We start from the raw sequence: 19637 nt of genomic DNA, 5'->3' as shown, positions 1-19637 counted from the left end.
ACCTCATTTGGGTTACTTTAAATTTTTCTAGGGCTACTAAGATTGAGAAATTTTTTATCTGTTTTTTGGCCATTTGGGAATCAGCTAGCATCTTTATACTGCGCAGGTTCCATTTTGGCAAGACTATTTCCTTGGTAGAGTCATGTACTTCCACAAGGTGGCATATAACATCTACATATCTCCCTTTTTATGATATTGATTAACTTTGATAATCATTGCCTAGATTCATCTGTTCTACTAGTTGTTGGCAAAACAGTGATACTCAGAATCATTTATACTTCACTGTTAGTTGGAACATTTCTTTAGAGAAACTTCCCCTCAGTTTGTCCACTTTCACTCAGGCGCTGATTCACATAGGAACTGGAAGTTTCAAAAAGGCTATCTTTGTTGTTCACTACTTTTCAGAATAATAAGATGTTAGGTTCTCAGTTCTTTCTGCCTTATGAATCCAGAATTTCTGTTTGTTTTTCTTTAGCCCCATGAGACTGAAAATATCACCTTTTCCCATCTTACTAGTATCTTACAAATAAGGACAACTAATGAATTTTGACATATTTGATATAGTTCAAATCACTGAAGTATTACTTTTATTGATGTCCAAGTATCCTATCTTTGGTTAATAAGATACCTTTCAGGCTGGAATTTAGGTCATTCTGACATGACCTAGTAGTCTTCATTATCCATATTGCTTCATGCTTGACAAGTTACTCCAGGCTAATCTTGTTAAACTCCTGTCCTTAATCTGGGATCAAGGACACCCCCATCAAAGGTCCTGTCACCTTTCAGTTACACATTACATCTGATGTTACAAGTGCACATAGTGAAAGTTTCAGTCATTATCTCTGGGCTCTTTCATCGAACAGAACTAGGAATTACAACATTTTTAAGAGAAAATACATTATGAGCTCAAAATTACATTTCCAGAACAAATTTATATTTCAGCTCTTTCTGTGATTTTTTTTGTTATGCTGGTAATTTTGAATATTATCAACATTTTAATTATTTGTAATATTGTAATATAAATGCACTTGTAATACTTCGTACAGTTGTCTGTGTTTAAGGTTATGTTTAAGGTTAAGTTGATGGGGTAGACACAAAATAGATCCCAAAGACATTTGTGCTCTATTCCCTAAAACCTGTGACCATTTTACCTTCCATGACAAAAGACATAATGCAGATGTGGTTACAGGTATATAGAGAGCATCCTGGATCATCTAGATGGGCCCAATGTAATCACAGGAGCTCATAAAAGTGGGTCAGAGTGATAAAACAGGAGAGTTGGAGAGATGAAACATGACAAGGACTTGACCCACTAAGTGCTGTCTTTGACGACAGAGGAAGGAAGACATGAGCCAGGGCTTATAGCAGTTTCTAGAATTTGTGAACAACTCTCAGGTTACAGCCAGCAAGAAAACAGGGACCTTGGTCTTATAACCACAGGAACTAAATTCTGCCATGAACCTGATAAGCAAGGAAATGAATTCTCCCCTTGAATGGCTTGGTTTTAGTGCATTGAGACCCTTATTATACTTCTAACCTAGTGAACTGTAAAATAATAAATGTATGTTGCTTTAAGTCACTAAGTTAATGGTAATTTGTTATGGCAACAATAGAAATCTAATATAGTTAACTTCAATGTTTTTTTCTACTTTACTTTAGGAATTTGTTTTTCTATTTCAATTTTACTTAATTTTAGTAAAATATTTATATGATTATACATAAAATCAATTAAACAAGATATTCATAGAGAAGTCAGTTTCTATTTCTGTCTTCTCCATCCTTCCCCTTCTTTCCCATTTACCTTCTTAAAGATTTACATTTTAGCTTTCCAGAGTTATGTTTATTCGACCAAAAATGCACAAATATTCATATTCATATCCCTAAATCTTTCATTTTGTGTTTTTTAAATTAACATACTCTCAAACTGACTTTTTTGGTATAGAGTTTCATGAATTTTTAACACATTAATAGATTCATATAGCCACTTCTATAATCAAGAAACAGAATGGTTCTATCACTTCAAAAATTCCCTTGTGCTATTCACTTTGTGGGAGGAGCCACATCCTCCCTCCACTTCTACCCATGGCAACCACTCATTTGTTTTCCATCACTATAGCTTTGTCTTTTTGAGAATGGAATAAGCACTTTTAATCAACATGATGCCTTTCAGATTATTCCAAGTAATTGAATATCGATTATTCATTCTTTATTACTGCTGAGCTGTGGTCTGTGGATCAGTATTCCAGAATTGACTTGTTGATGGACATCTGGGCTGTTTTTAGTTCTGAGCTACTGCAAATAGAGCTGCTATGAACATCTATATACAATTTTTTGAAATATCTTTTCTTTTCTCTTGGATAAATACTTGGGAGTGAAAGGACTGGTTCAATTAAGAGGAGTGAACATTTTAAGAAATTACCTATTTGTTTCCCAAAGAGGAGGTATCAATTTACATTCTCATCAGTAGTGTGTGAGATTTGCAGTCCTTACAGATCATTATTAATACTAGGCATAGCCAGGTCTTATTAGTTTTAGCCATTCTAAAATGTAGTGATACCTCATTATGGACTAATTTGTATTGCTCTAATGACTGGTTATGCTGACCATATATTTATGTGCCAGTTTTCCAATTATATATTTCTTGGTTAAGTGTCTGGTCATACCTTTTGCCCATTTTTATTTATTTATTTTGGTAGTATTATCATTGAGTTTGGAGAGCATTTTGTGGGTCTTAAAGTCATTTATCACGCATCTAGTTAGCAAATATTTTTTTCTCATCATTGGTTTGTTTTTTCATTTCTTAAGAGCATCTTTTGAAAAGCAAATAAGTTTTTTATTTTTATTTTTTTTTATTTTCATGAATATTAACTTATCACGGTATTATTTCTTGGATTATGCTTTTGGCATCCTATCTAAAACATCTTTTGCCATACTCAAGCTCTGAAAGGTTTTCCTCTTCTATATTTTTCTAAGAATTCTTTATGTTTAGATTTTGTATTTAAAACTTTTTGTGCATTTTTTTTGAATTCACATGAAATTTTAAGTGCTCCAGAATGAAATAATCCCTGATTTGTGCTGGGAGATCATAAGCACTAATGTATGCATCTTTGGGAACACAAAATTGTGATATCTCACATGCTGCCCTTTATCAGTGGTGGCTCTTCTGAAAATGGCAATAAACTCCACTATGATTGGCACCCATTAGACCTTCTGCAAATTTAAGGTCTCTAATTAAGTCCTGAGGGTACCTTTATTATTTGACGTTTGGTGTCGCGTGCCCCGTCCTCGCCGGCAAGAACAGCACGCAACAACAGCAGGATTCTTCTGCAGAAAGCTTTATTCTTCAGCTCTTTGTGAAACAAATGAGTTGGGCAGGACCCAGAGGGGAAGGAGAGGCTTGCTTATATAGTTCTCATGCTCTGACCTGGTTGGTGCGGCTCCATATGCCTTATTAGCATAACCATTTGGTGGGTCTCATTGGTCCTTATGCCAAGGCGCAATTAGCATGTAGTTTAGTGGTGTGGGATGATTTGTCATTAGGAAGTTCGGGGCCTTCCGGCTGCCCTGCATTGGGCGCTATTTTCTGAGCGTGGCTGCCAACAGTTTGGAAATTGGTTTCATTACTTTGTACCCCACATCAGAGAATAATTTTATATATGGTGTAAGGTGTGGGTGAAAGATTTTGTTTTCTCATATGGATATCTAATTGTGCCAGAACCATTTGTTGAAGATCATCCTTTCTTTACTGAATTGCCTTACACCTTTATCAAAAATTAGAACAAAACAACAGCAGAATCACAGAACCCAAGAATGGGCTAACAGTTACCAAAGGGGAAAGGACTGGGGAGGATGGGTGGGAAGGGAGGGAGAAGGGGGGGAAGTAGAAAGCATGTATAATGTGTGGAAGGGGGGCACTGGGAGGGCTGTGCAACACAGAGAAGACAAGTAGTGATTTTACAGCATCTTACTATGCTGGTGGATAGTGACTAATGGAGTATGTGGGGGGGACTTGGTGAATGGGGGAGTCTAGTAAACATAATGTTGCTCATGTAATTGTAGATTAATGATATCAAAATAAAAAAAAAAAGAAGAAAAAATATCAGTAGTTCGCATACAGTGGGTCTATTTCTGGGCTCTACTCTGTTTTATTTATCTGTCTGTCTATATTTTGCCAATACCACATTTTCTTGATTACTCAAATAAGTCTTGATATCAGTTGGTACTAATCTCTAAATCTGTTCACTTTCAAAGTTATTTTGGCTATTTCTACAAAAATTAAGCCTGCTGGAATTTTTGTATAGATTATGTTGAATCTATAAATCAGTTTGAGAAGAACTAACATCTAAATAATATCAGCAGAATAAGGATTAGAATTTTGTCAGTCATAAACAATGTATACCTCTCTATACAGATTGTATTAAATTTCTTTTGGAAACATTTTATAGTTTTCATGTATTGCTTTTCATTTTTTTATACTATTTCAAATAACATTAATTTCAATTTCCAATTGTTTTGCTAATACACAGAAATTCAGTTGACATTATATATTGATCTTGTGACCTGAAACCTCATTAAACTAATGTATTGCTCCTAATGGCTCTTTTGTATAATCCATCAGATTTTCTACATAGATAATCATGTTTAGAGGAAATTTAATTTTACTTTTTTCCTTTCTAATATGAATCCTAAAAGGTTTATAAATTTATTTTATAAAAATAAAAGGAAAAGAGGGAGCCAGGATGGCGGCGTGAGTAGAGCAGTGGAAATCTCCTCCCAAAAACACATAGAGTTATGAAAATATAACAAAGAAAAATCTTCCTAAAATAGAGACCACAGGACACAGGACAACATCCAGACCACATCCACACCTGCAAGAACCCAGCGCCTTGTGAAGGGGGTAAGATACAAGCCCCGTCCTGGCGGAACCCAAGCGCCCCTCCCCCCGGCTTCCGGAGAGTGGAAAGAAACCGGAGCGGTTATATTTTGGCGAGTGCTTTTTGGAAGCCTTAAAGGGACGGGTCCCCGTTGCTAGGGAGGCAGGGTTGCGGGACCGGTGAGCAGGTGCCTGGGACCGGCGCCTGAGGACAAAGAATATCCCGCGTTTCTCCCTGCGGGATCGGCGGGCGGGTGCCTGAGACCGGTGCCTGAGGACAGAGGAAATCACGCGTTTTTCCCCTTTTTTTTTCTCTTTTTGGCGAGCGCTTTTTGGAAGCCTTAAAGGGACAGGGACCCCGGTGCTAGGGAGGCAGGGTGGCGGGACTGGTGAGCGGGTGCCTGGGACCGGTGCCTGAGGACAAAGAATATCCCACGTTTTTCCCTGCGGGACCGGGGGGCGGGTGCCTGAGACCGGCACTTGAGGACAGAGGAAATCGCGCGTTTTTCCCCTTTTTTTCTCTCTTTTTGGCGAGTGCCTTTTGGAAGCCTTAAAGGGACAGGGACCCCGGTGTTAGGGAGGCAGGGCGGTGGAACTGGTGAGCGGGTGCCTGGGACCAGCGCCAGAGGACAAAGAATATCGAGCATTCCTTCCCTGCGGGACCGGTGGGTGGGTGCTTTTTGGAAGCCTTGAAAGGACAGGGACCCTGGTGCTAGGGAGACAGAGCAGCAGGACCAGTGAGCGGGTGCCTGGGACCGGCACCTGAGGACAAAAAAAAAAATAAATAAATTGCATGTTTTTTCCTTTTTTTTCTTTCTGTTCCCTCTCTCGTTGCTGTTGCTGTTTTGGTTTGGAGAGTGCTTTTTGGAAGTCTTAAAGGGGCAGGACAGGTCACTTAGACCAGAGGCAAGGAATCTGGGGATCTCTGGGCACTCTAACCCCCTGGGCAGCAGGGAGCACAGAGGCCCCTAAAGGAGATAAATAGCCTCCTGGCCGCTCCCCCTCCAAGGGGGCTCCACCATTTTGGAGGAACAGCCCCAGCCAGGCCAAGCCCACAGCAACAGCGGAGATAAACCCCAAAGCAACTGGGCAGGAAGCAGAAGCCCTGTCTGCACACAGCTGCCCAGCACAAGCCACTAGAGGTCGCTATTCTCCCAGGAAAAGGCTACAAACCAACAAGAAGGGAAGCTCTTCCAGCAGTCACTTGTACCAGCTCTGCAAACTATCTCTATCACCATAAAAAGGCAAAACTACAGGCAGACAAAGATCACAGAGACAACACCTGAGAGGGAGACAGACCTAACTAGTCCTCCTGAAAAAGAATTCAAAATAAAAATCATGAACATGCTGACAGAGATGCAGAGAAAAATGCAAGAGCAGTGGGATGAGATGCAGAGAAAAACGCAAGAGCAGTGGGATGAAGTCCGGAAGGAGATCACAGATGTCAGGAAGGAGATCACAGAAGTGAAACAATCCCTGGAAGGATTTATAAGCAGAATGGATAAGATGCAAGAGGCCATTGAAGGAATAGAAGCCAGAGAACAGGAACGTATAGAAGCTGACATAGAGAGAGATAAAAGGATCTCCAGGAATGAAACAACACTAAGAGAAATATGTGACCAATACAAAAGGAATAATATTCGTATTATAGGGATACCAGAAGAAGAAGAAAGAGGAAAAGGGATAGAAAGTCTCTTTGAAGAAACAATTGCTGAAAACTTCCCCAAGCTGGGGGAGGAAATAATCGAACAGACCATGGAATTACACAGAACTCCCAACAGAAAGGATCCAAGGAGGACAACACCAAGACACATAGTAATTAAAATGGCAAGGATCAAGGACAAGGAAAGAGTTTTAAAGGCAGCTAGAGAGAAAAAGGTCACCTATAAAGGAAAACCCATCAGGCTAACATCAGAATTCTCGACAGAAACCCTACAGGCCAGAAGAGAATGGCATGATATACTTAATGCAATGAAACAGAAGGGCCTTGAACCAAGGATACTGTATTCAGCACGACTATCATTTAAATATGATGGTGGGATTAAACAATTCCCAGATAAGCAAAAGCTGAGGGAATTTGCTTCCCACAAACCACCTCTACAGGGCATCCTACAGGGACTGCTCTAGATGGGAGCACCCCTAAAAAGAGCACATAACAAAACACACAACATATGAAGAATGGAGGAGGAGGAATAAGAAGGGAGAGAAGAAAAGAATCTCCAGACAGTGTATATAACAGCTCAATAAGCGAGCTAAGTTAGGCAGTAAGATACTAAAGAAGCTAACCTTGAACCTTTGGTAACCACGAATCTAAAGCCTGCAATGGCAATAAGTACATATCTCTCAATAGTCACCCTAAATGTAAATGGACTTAATGCACCAATCAAAAGACATAGAGTAATAGAATGCATAAAAAAGCAAGACCCATCTATATGCTGCTTACAAGAATCTCACCTTAAACCCAAAGATAAGCATAGACTAAAAGTCAAGGGATGGAAAAACATATTTCAGGCAAAGAACAGTGAGAAGAAAGCAGGGGTTGCAGTACTAATATCAGACAAAATAGACTTCAAAACAAAGAAAGTAACAAGAGATAAAGAAGGATACTACATAATGATAAAGGGCTCAGTCCAACAAGAGGATATAACCATTCTAAATATATATGCACCCAATACAGGAGCACCAGCATATATGAAGCAAATACTAACAGAACTAAAGAGGGAAATAGACTGCAATGCATTCAGTGTAGGAGACTTCAACACACCACTCACCCCAAAGGATAGATCCACTGGGCAGAAAATAAGTAAAGACACACAGGCACTGAACAACACACTAGAACAGATAGACCTAACAGACATCTATAGAACTCTACATCCAAAAGCAACAGGATATACATTCTTCTCAAGTGCACATGGAACATTCTCCAGAATAGACCACATACTAGCTCACAAAAAGAGCCTCAGTAAATTTCAAAATATTGAAATTCTACCAACCAATTTTTCAGATCACAAAGGTATGAAAGTAGAAAGAAATTCTACAAAGAAAACAAAATGGCTCACAAACACATGGAGGCTTAACAACATGCTACTAAATAATCAATGGATCAATGAACAAATCAAAATAGAGATCAAGGAATATATAGAAACAACTGACAACAACAACACTAAGCCCCAACTTCTGTGGGATGCAGCAAAAGCAGTCTTAAGAGGAAAGTACATAGCAATCCAGGCACACGTGAAGAAGGAAGAACAATCCCAAATGAATAGTCTAACATCACAATTATTAAAACTGGAAAAAGAAGAACAAATGAGGCCTAAAGTCAGCAGAAGAAGGGACATAATAAAGATCAGAGAAGAAATAAACAAAATTGAGAAGAATAAAACAATAGTAAAAATCAACGAAACCAAGAGCTGGTTCTTTGAGAAAATAAACAAAATAGATAAGCCTCTAGCCCAACTTATTAAGAGAAAAAGAGAGTCAACACAAATCAACATAATCAGAAATAAGAATGGAAAAATCACGACAGACTCCACAGAAATACAAAGAATTATTAAAGACTACTATGAAAACCTATATGCCAACAAGCTGGAAAACCTAGAAGAAATGGACAACTTCCTAGAAAAATACAACCTCCCAAGACTGACCAAGGAAGAAACACAACAGTTAAACAAACCAATTACGAGCAAATATTTTGAAACAGTAATCAAAAAACTAACCAAGAACAAAACCCCGGGGCCGGACAGATTTACCTCAGAATTTTATCACACACACAGAGAAGACATAATACCCATTCTCCTTAAAGTGTTCCACAAAATAGGAGAAGAGGGAATACTCCCAAACTCATTCTATGAGGCCAACATCACCCTAATACCAAAACCAGGCAAAGACCCCACCAAAAAAGAAAATTACAGACCAATATCCCTGATGAATGTAGATGCAAAAATACTCAATAAAATATTAGCAAACAGAATTCAACAGTATATCAAAAGGATCATACACCATGACCAAGTGGGGTTCATCCCAGGGATGCAAGGATGGTACAACATTCGAAAACCCATCAACATCATCCACCACATCAACAAAAAGAAAGACAAAAACCACATGATCATCTCCATAGATGCTGAAAAAGCATTTGACAAAATTCAACATCCATTCATGATAAAAACTCTCAGCAAAATGGGAATAGAGGGCAAGTACCTAAACATAATAAAGGCCATATATGATAAACCCACAGCCAGCATTATACTGAACAGCGAGAAGCTGAAAGCATTTCCTCTGAGATTGGGAACCAGACAGGGATGCCCACTCTCCCCACTGTTATTTAACATAGTACTGGAGGTCCTAGTCACGGCAATCAGACAAAACAAAGAAATACAAGGAATCCAGATTGGTAAAGAAGAAGTTAAACTGTCACTATTTGCAGATGATATGATACTGTACATAAAAAACCCTAAAGACTCCACTCCAAAACTACTAGAACTGATATCGGAATACAGCAAAGTTGCAGGATACAAAATTAACACACAGAAATCTGTAGCTTTCCTATACACTAACAACGAATCAATAGAAAGAGAAATCAGGAAAACAATTCCATTCACCATTGCATCAAAAAGAATAAAATACCTAGGAATAAACCTAACCAAAGAAGTGAAAGACTTATACTCTGAAAACTACAAGTCACTCTTAAGAGAAATTAAAGGGGACACTAACAAATGGAAACTCATCCCATGCTCATGGCTAGGAAGAATTAATATCGTGAAAATGGCCATCCTGCCCAAAGCAATATACAGATTTGATGCAATCCCTCTCAAATTACCAGCAACATTCTTCAATGAATTGGAGCAAATAATTCAAAAATTCATATGGAAACACCAAAGACCCCGAATAGCCAAAGCAATCCTGAAAAAGAAGAATAAAGTAGGGGGGATCTCACTCCCCAACTTCAAGCTCTACTACAAAGCCATAGTAATCAAGACAATTTGGTACTGGCACAAGAACAGAGCCACAGACCAGTGGAACAGATTAGAGACCCCAGAAATTAACCCAAACATATATGGTCAATTAATATTTGATAAAGGAGCCATGGACATACAATGGCAAAATGAGAGTCTCTTCAACAGATGGTGCTGGCAAAACTGGACAGCTACATGTAGGAGAATGAAACTGGACCATTGTCTAACCCCATATACAAAGGTAAACTCAAAATGGATCAAAGACCTGAATGTAAGTCATGAAACCATTAAACTCTTGGAAGAAAACATAGGCAAAAACCTCTTAGACATAAACATGAGTGACCTCTTCTTGAACATATCTCCCCGGGCAAGGAAAACAACAGCAAAAATGAGCAAGTGGGACTACATTAAGCTGAAAAGCTTCTGTACAGCAAAGACACCATCAATAGAACAAAAATGAACCCTACAGTATGGGAGAATATATTTGAAAATGACAGATCCGATAAAGGCTTGACATCCAGAATATATAAAGAGCTCACACGCCTCAACAAACAAAAAACAAATAACCCAATTAAAAAATGGACAGAGGAACTGAACAGACAGTTCTCCAAAAAAGAAATACAGATGGCCAAGAGACACATGAAAAGATGCTCCACATCGCTAATTATCAGAGAAATGCAAATTAAAACTACAATGAGGTATCACCTCACACCTGTAAGGATAGCTGCCATCCAAAAGACAAACAACAACAAATGTTGGCGAGGCTGTGGAGAAAGGGGAACCCTCCTACACTGCTGGTGGGAATGTAAATTAGTTCAACCATTGTGGAAAGCAGTATGGAGGTTCATCAAAATGCTCAAAACAGACCTACCATTTGACCCAGGAATTCCACTCCTAGGAATTTACCCTAAGAACGCAGCAATCAAGTTTGAGAAAGACAGATGCACTCCTATGTTTATCGCAGAACTATTTACAATAGCCAAGAATTGGAAGCAACCTAAATGTCCATCGGTAGATGAATGGATAAGGAAGATGTGGTACATATACACAATGGAATACTACTCAGCCATAAGAAGTGGAAAAATCCAACCATTCGCAGCAACATGGATGGAGCTGGAGAGTATTATGCTCAGTGAAATAAGCCAAGCGGAGAAAGAGAAATACCAAATGATTTCATTCATCTGAGGAGTATAGGAACAAAGGAAAAACTGAAGGAACAAAACAGCAGTGGAATTACAGAACCCAAAAATGGACTAACAGGTACCAAAGGGAAAGGAACTGGGGAGGATGGGTGGGCAGGGAGGAATAGGGGAGAGAAGAAGAAGGGGGGTATTAAGATTAGCATGCATGGGGGGGAGGGAGAAAGGGGAGGGTGGGCTGCACAACACAGAGAGGACAAGTAGTGACTCTACAACATTTTGCTAAGCTGATGGACAGTAAACGTAATGTGGTTGTTAGGGTGGACCTGATATAGGGGAGAGCATAGTAAACATAGTATTCTTCATGTAAGTGTAGATTAAAAATTTAAAAAAAAAAAAAAAAGAAAGAAAGAAAGAAAAGGGGGATTACTCCTTAACAGGATAAAACTATTGGTAAATCAAAGATCAACGCATGCTTTAAATATCCTTAATGTTGATCACTTAAAGGGTGTCAGATGATCAGCTATGGAGGTACTCTTTTCTGATAATATTCCTTTCTCTTAATTAAAAAAAAAAAAAGCAGTTACTGTGTGCTGACCTCCAATGAGTTCTACACAGTGGTATAGAGGGCATGTCAAAGTGTGGGCAAAGGGTCTGTTTGTTTCTATGCAGAAGATCAAGTCCTAGCTTGGATACCCAGAAAATGAACTAAGATACGATATGAGGAGGAGCTTCTGGCATCAGCACTCTCTGGAGGACTTGTGCCCGGGGGATGATCATCAAAAAGCCTCCACAGGGATCCGGACGATGCTGCGGTTGTGGCTGCATCCAGCCCACTGTCTTCTGGACTTGCCATAGGAATGAGGAGGGAGATGTCTAGGCTGGCATGTGCATACAGTGAGACAACGAATTTGACCGGATCTGTACTGTTGGAACTCAACCAGGAGTTGGGAGGGGTGCAAGTTGTAGCACTCCAAAATCTCAAGACTATAGACTATCTATGGTTAAAAGAACATATGGGATGTGAACAGATCCCAGAAATGGGCTGCTTTAATTTGTCTGATGGTTCAAGTACAGTTGGACAATATCCATCATATCATAGAAATTTTTCACAAATGCCTAGGGTGCCTAAATGGTTTTCTTGGCTTCACTGGAGATGGATGGTAATTATAGATTTGCTTTGTTTATGTCACCATATTCCTATTATGTTAATATGTGTGTGAAAATTAGTTAGTAGTTTAAAACCTATACATACTTAAGGTACTATACAAGAAGATATGTCAAAGAAATAATCAATCCTCCCATGTTTCGTTCATATGCTACATCTATAGCTTTTCTTCTTCCTTCCTAATTACAACCCTTAAATAGAATTCGTGCCTCATATCGAATTTACCGAGTATCATAAATCCTCCAGGTGGTAAAGATACCTCGAGACAAGTGCTGGGCATAGAAGCCACAGGGCATAAATCTGCAAAGAAGTAAAAAGCTAACCTTTGCAAACAATATGGCTTCTCTCTCACTTACCAACTTTACATTTCCCTGTATGGCCCCGGAAGATGACTGGTTAGCCAGAGACGGGTAAGATTCCTCAAGGGAGGAACAACCTAAGACAGGCACAGTCACAGGGGGGCCATCAGGTGAGAATTTGGGGATCAACAGAGGTGAGGCTCAGAACCTCACCCCCCCCTGCTTTGAGAGAAATCTTCTGCATCCGTGGTTGTCTTGCTGCCCTTGTCTAGCCTGGCTTAATACTTAGTCCATAGGCACACACCTGATCATCTGATCATCTACATTTGCCTTCTTACAGCACTAAACTATGTTTCTACCTTTATCTTGCATCTACCTACCACTTCAGCATTTTATTAAAAATGAAAATAATAATAATAATAGGAGAAATGTGGGATCAACATATAAATCAAGTACAAAAATCAAACGAATATTCATATTTGACCTGATTGTTTATAGGTCATAATGCATGATCAAAACTGCCCTTGTACTGTTCACCATGTAAGAATTTATTCACTATGTAAGAATTCGTTCACCATGTAAGAACTTGTTCGTTATGCTTCAGAAGATTGGAGACTGATGAGAATTAGGCTTGAGATGGATTAATGATTGTACATTGAGCGTTGACCCCCCTATACTGAATTTTATTGTTAACAACCATTTGATCAATAAATATGAGAGATGCCCTCTCAAAAAAATAAAAAAATTAAAAAAATAAAAATAAAAAAATAAAAGGATTAAGAATTCATATTTCTTGCCTTATTTTAATGGTTAGAAACTCTTATAAATTGTTTATTAGAACTGGTGAAAGCTGACATCCCTGTTTTTTTCTTCTTAGGAGAGAGGATATAGTTTCTGACTACAGGCATATGTCATTTAAGTCATGGTAAGGAAGTTTCCTTCAGTTCTTTGCTGAGAGTTTTTATAAGGAATGCATTTTGGTTATTATTACATGCATTTTTGTGTGTCTATTGAGATCAAGTATTTCTTTTCTTGGCTTTTGTTTGCTTTTTATTTGTTATTATTTTGAATTACATGACTTCCATTTGATGATAAACACCATTGGTCATAATGTATTAACCATTTAATATATTGTGCATTCAATTCACTAAAATTTTATTTAGAAATTTTGTATCTATGTTTATGGTAGATACTGGTCTGTACTTTCACTGTGGTGTGTGTGTTTGGTTTTAGTATCAGAGAAATGGCAGCCTTGTCAAATGAATTTAAAATTCTTTCTTTTTAATTTTCTGTAATATTTGTGTACAATTGCCATAATTTCATTCTTTAATATTTTATAGAATTCACTAGTGAAACCTTTATTTTTGGAAAGGATTTTAATTCCAAATAAATTTTTTAACATATATATGACTATCTGGTTATCTATTTCTTCTTGAATAAGTGTTGATAATGTGTATGTTGAAAGAACTTGTCCATTTCATCTAAGTTATTAAATTTATCAGCATAGAATAGGGCATAATATCTTATTATAATCATTTAAAGTCTGTAAAGTCTGTGACAATTTTACCTCTCATATCTGATATTGGAATGTTTGGTTCTTCTGTTTTCATTATTTATCAGTCTGTTAAAGGTTTCTCAATTTTATTGGGTTTCTCCAAGTAATGCTTTTACTATTATTGACTTTATTATTTTTTGGTTTTCTAGTTCATTGTTTTCTACTTATTTGTTTTTTTCCCTTTCAACTTGCTTTTTCTATACTATTTTATGTGATCTTTCTCCTATTATCTTAAGATTGTCTGAGGCCACTAAACTGAGACAATTCTTTTCTAATATTGCCTTTTCATGTCATAAATACCCTCTCCCAATTATTGCTTTAGCATTGATATTCTGTGTTAAAATACTTATTAAATTCATAACCTTTATAATATGCCTCTTGACTTCTTTCATCTATGAATGATTTAGAAACATAGTAATGTACAAACATTTAGAAATTTCTCACTCAATTCTAAAGTAATTAAATTTCAGTCACAGAATATACATTCTGTGAGTTGAATTTTTTAAATATATTGAGACTTTTTTATAGTCCCACAAAAGGGGCTCAAAATTTTTCTGCAAAAGGTCATGGCTGTTTTTGCATAACTACAAACTAGACATGTTTTTATACTTTAAAAGATTTAGAAACAAGAACAAGAAGAGCATGTTTTAGAAACTGTATGTGGTTTGCTTGCTTATCATTGAATGAATGGATAAAGAAGACACGGTCATATACACAATGGAATATTATTCAGCCATAAAAAGGAAGAATTTCAACAACATGGATGGACCTAGAGGGTATTATGCTAAGTGAAATAAGCCAGGCAGAGAAAGACAAATAAATGATTTCACTTGCTTGTGAAATTTAAAAACAAAACAAAACAAAATGAACAAAATAGTAGTAGACTTATAGACACTGAGAAGCAACTGGTGGTTACCATGGGGGAAGGGTGGGGGTGGATGGGGAGATTGAGGAAGATAAAGTGGCACAAAAATTCTCAATAATAATATAAGTTGGTCATGGGGATGGTAGTAACAACTTCCTTATGTTAACAGACAGCAACTTCATTAATTGGGGTGAAGATTTAATAATATGGGCAACTGCTGAACCACACTGTGTTGTATACTTGAAACCAAATAAGAGTTTATATCAAATCTATACTTCAATTAAAAAAAACAAAACACAGTCACGGGGAAAATTTGGCTTATGACCCCTGGTTTAGAATATTGTCTAACTTGGTAAGTATTTCTCCTGCACTTGAAAACAATATGAATTCTGTTGTTGTTTCTCAGTGTGTTCTTATATGTGTCAGTTACTCCAAGTTGTTTTGGTAATGTTCAATTTTATGTGTACTGATCTTCTACCAGTTCTATAATTTTTGAGTAAACCATAATGAAATCGGACTATAACTGTAGGTATGTCTGTTTTCCCTGCATCAGTTTTTGCTATTGAAGCCTTGTTGTTTGGTGCATGAATGTTTGTAATCATTTTATCCTCTGATGAAATAATACCTTTATTATCATGAAATGAGCCTCTTTATTCATGGCAATATTCCTTCTGCTGAAATGTACTTTGATATCAAAATAGTACTCCAACAATCTTTTAAACAATGTTAGTATGGCATTTAATTTTCTTTTCTATTACTTTTAATATCTTTATGGTCTTCATGTTTAAAATGCATTTCTCGTAGGCAGCATATAGTTGGCTCTTGCATTTTTATTCAACCAATAACCTCTGCCTTTCAATTGTATTGTTTAGATAGTTTATATTTTATCTGTTTATTATTAAGGGAAAATCTAAAACTATTTTCTTGGTATTTGTCATTTGTCCAATCTAAGCCTTTCTTCCTTTTTTCTTTGCCTTCTCTTAATCAAATATTTTTACAACTTATTTATCTCATTTGTTCATTTATTAGTTATCAGTCTGTTTTGTTATTTTAGTGGTTGCATTTGCGTTCATAGTATAGAGTTTTATCTTTTTTCAACAGACCTTCAAGTGATAGTATTCTACTTTATTTATGGCATTAAAACTTATTTCAACTTCTCTCCACTTGTACTTTATGATTTTCATATATTTTACTTTTATGTCCTAAGTTTTCAGCTTTCATTTGTTTAAATAGTTAATTATCTTTCAAAGAGATTAAAGAGAGAAAATCATATACTTATTTATACATGTAGTTTCATTATGTGTATCAATTCCTCACACGGGTAAGACCATCTCATGAGAAACTGTTACAAATGATTATTTTTGGATAGATAGTGACCAGGAGGGGGTCACGAGGGAAACATTTGAGATTCTGTCTTTATTCTGTTCTCTTTGAGTACTGGTTAAACGAGGGTGCTTGCTTTGTGAAAACTGATGGAAAAATATGCACATATTTTTCAATAGGTATGTTATAGGTAATTAAAACAGCTACTTTAAAAATAAAATTGTGCTTACATTTATCAAATTTACCAAATTCTTTACAAAATTATTATTTAATTTCTCTGCATAAGTATATTGCCCCATTAGACAATTCTGAAATAATTAATTATAGGATATTGTACTCTCAGTGATAGTTTAAATCTATTCTCAAAAATTTTATGTATTCTTTTAGTTTTTAATACAAAGCTTGTAACAAACTTTACAACTACAAAGATATCATACTTAGCATCATGTTGGATTCTATTAATAACACCTACACACATACACATGCACATCCCATATACACATAAACAGAGTATTAGGGAAATATGCTACCTGTCAAATATCAATAATCTAAGCAAATACATTTCAACAAAACACAATCATTTTAAATTACTTGTGAATTTATTTCTGATCACACAGTACATTATTCTAATAGCTTTTATAGCAAAAGAGTATAAATTCTTGATAACTTTCTTCTCTGGTTATAAAACAGTGAACATTAAAACTTGCATAAAACAGGCTATAATGTTTTATTATTTTAAATATATATCTGAGGTTGAAGAAATTGGAAAATCAAGGTCAATGTAGTTATCTTTACTTTTACTATCTGAAGACATAAAATTTCCTCATTTGAGAGTGAATATTATTTTAAAGATTTATATTTCTTCATTATAATTTAATGATTAAACATTACTAAACAAAAAATATTCTCTAAGTATCAAAGTAGTCTCCTAAATCAATGTAACATGTTATATCTGCATGTGTGTGTGCCTATGCATGAATGTGTATATATGTTGTATGTGTGTGTTTATGCAACCAAAATCAGGTTAACCAATTTCTCTATATTACTCAGTCACCAGTTATATAAGCTTATATTTTGTGCTTGTTTTTGAACTTGATTATATATGGAATCTTAATATATGTGCTCTTTTGTGTATTCTGTGTTTCATTGCTTAATATTTTGTTTGTGAGAATCATCTATTTTTTGTTTGTAGCAATATTTTAGTCTTCTTCAAGTACAATATTCTTTATACAGCTTTATTCTTTATATTTGATTCTCTTTTTGCAATGCAGTTTTTAAAATTAGTTTACCATCAACATTTGCCCTGAAAATTACTGAGTTTAGACCTCATTCTTTTTTACTGTAACAAACTATTTCAATGATTGGTGTCTTGGTCTATTTCTTTTCTTTCTTTCTTTGTTTTCAGGCTTTTTTTTCTTGGCACTTCATGTAAGTTATTAAAAATTGTCAAACACCAACTATTTCTTCCACAAAACTATAACCACACATTCTCAGACATTATATGTATATGACTGCACAAGCATTAATACTCATCTCCATTACATCAGTCACATATTAAAACTAAGTATAAAGTATTAAAGTAGTAAGTCATACAGTTCAAGGTATATGAAATATTAAATGTCTGTTAAACTTATTAGCAGAAATACACTGCTTTCTTTTACAAGAAAAATTGTAAAAGGAAAAAATTATACTACATGCAAAAACATACATGAAAAATGGGAAAACAGGATTTTTCAGAAATTCAATGATTATAAATTGTTTTATCTGCAATATCAAAACATCCTTATCTTTTAAGAACTATTTACTAGGTTAAAGGACATATTCTATGCATCCAACACAAGGCAAAAGGCAACATTTTACAGTTTTTTAATACCCTCTTTGTTAAATTGTGTCCCAAATTGCAAATATTGAAGCACTTTCTTTCTGGAGACATTAAAGGTATCTTCTCTATACAATGTGGATTTGTCATAAACTTTCAAACAAATGTTTGTATTGTTTTAAATGGAGGTTCCCTAATCACACAAAATGACATCTATAGAAAGATATTAAATGAGAAGAGGCTCAAGATGGTAAAACAGGAAGGCAAGGCAGAAACCTCCTCCCACACACACACACCAAGGAAGCAACTACAGCAAATACAACTAAACCTGCAAACCAACTGAAGACTGCAGAACAGACCGCCTATCCCTGGTGAAAAAGAGGAGACCACACAGAAAAAGGGCAAAGTGGCAGAGCCACAATCAACAAGACCCAAGCCCTTCCCTGATCTCAACCCACAAGCAGGTAGAAGCGGAACAGAACAAGGAAGAGACAGATGCCCAGGGATTCTGCACATCTGGCCCTGGAGATCTGCTCCAGGAACATGTGTCCACTTTGCATTGGACTCTGGTGACTTAGCAGGAATGGAAACCAGTGACAGTTGCACACTCTGGGAGGCTAAGACATCAGCCATCTGTGGTGGACAAGCATATTCCACTGGTCCCGCTAGACCCAAGACAGAGGCAGCAGTTTGAAAACTAATCAGTAGTGTGAGGGGAGCCAAGGGGCAAGGGTTGGCTGGAGCTATATCTGCAAGAGAAAGGACATGTGGAAGATACATCCCAAGCACTCCCTGGCCCAATAGGTTGGACACTCTTGGGAGCCCCAGAGTACCTTGAATGGAGGGCCTTGGCTCACCCAAAGGCACATCCAAGTGGACATGCAAGCCCACTTGGTCTAGGAGCATCAGACTTTGCTGCCTGGAGGGAAGAGGGAGACCACTAAGGTTTTAAAGGCCCTGTTTCAGCCCAGTTGGGGAGGCACCCGAAAGAGCTAGCTCCAAGAGCTCCTTCCTCCCTGTGGGTGGCCAAGCCTGGTGTTGTGCACCTCACTACTGCTATGGGGTGCCTGCAGACTCACTGCAGCAGCTGCATGCCACCTTGGTGTCACTCACTGCCTCTGGCTGGCTGGCATCCCACTGAATGACCTGTCTACTGCTACTCAACCGCATGCCCCTATATCCCACAACCACGCACATCACGCCGCCTCTGTGAATCTCACCCTTCCACCAGATGACTCATTGCCTCTACATCCATGCACCCTCCTGGTGTACCATTTGCCACTGCTGCCAAGTACCCAACAGTCTGCAACAGGAGACTTGCCATCACTGTAAGCCCATGTACCCTGCCATTGTGCAATTCACTGTGCCACCACTCCACCTACCCTATTAACCCAGCATCCCTGCCATCACTGCAGGGCAGGCAGAGGGCATCCCTGCCCACAAGTATACTAGCAGAAGTGGCAGCTCTGATCACAAAGGGCTGGCTGATGCAAACTGCTGGCCTCAGACTGATAAGCCACTTCCCACACAAAAAGTGACCCAGCTCACTGCCCACCAACAGCAACTGGTGATACACAGCAAAGGAGAACCAGGCACAGTAGAGGAAGAGAGTCCTGAGCTTCTGGGCACCACAGGACACCTTCT

Source organism: Manis javanica, chromosome 1 (genome assembly GCF_040802235.1).
Source record: "Manis javanica isolate MJ-LG chromosome 1, MJ_LKY, whole genome shotgun sequence".
Taxonomy (NCBI): domain Eukaryota; kingdom Metazoa; phylum Chordata; class Mammalia; order Pholidota; family Manidae; genus Manis; species Manis javanica.
This window is presented reverse-complemented; position numbering follows the sequence as displayed.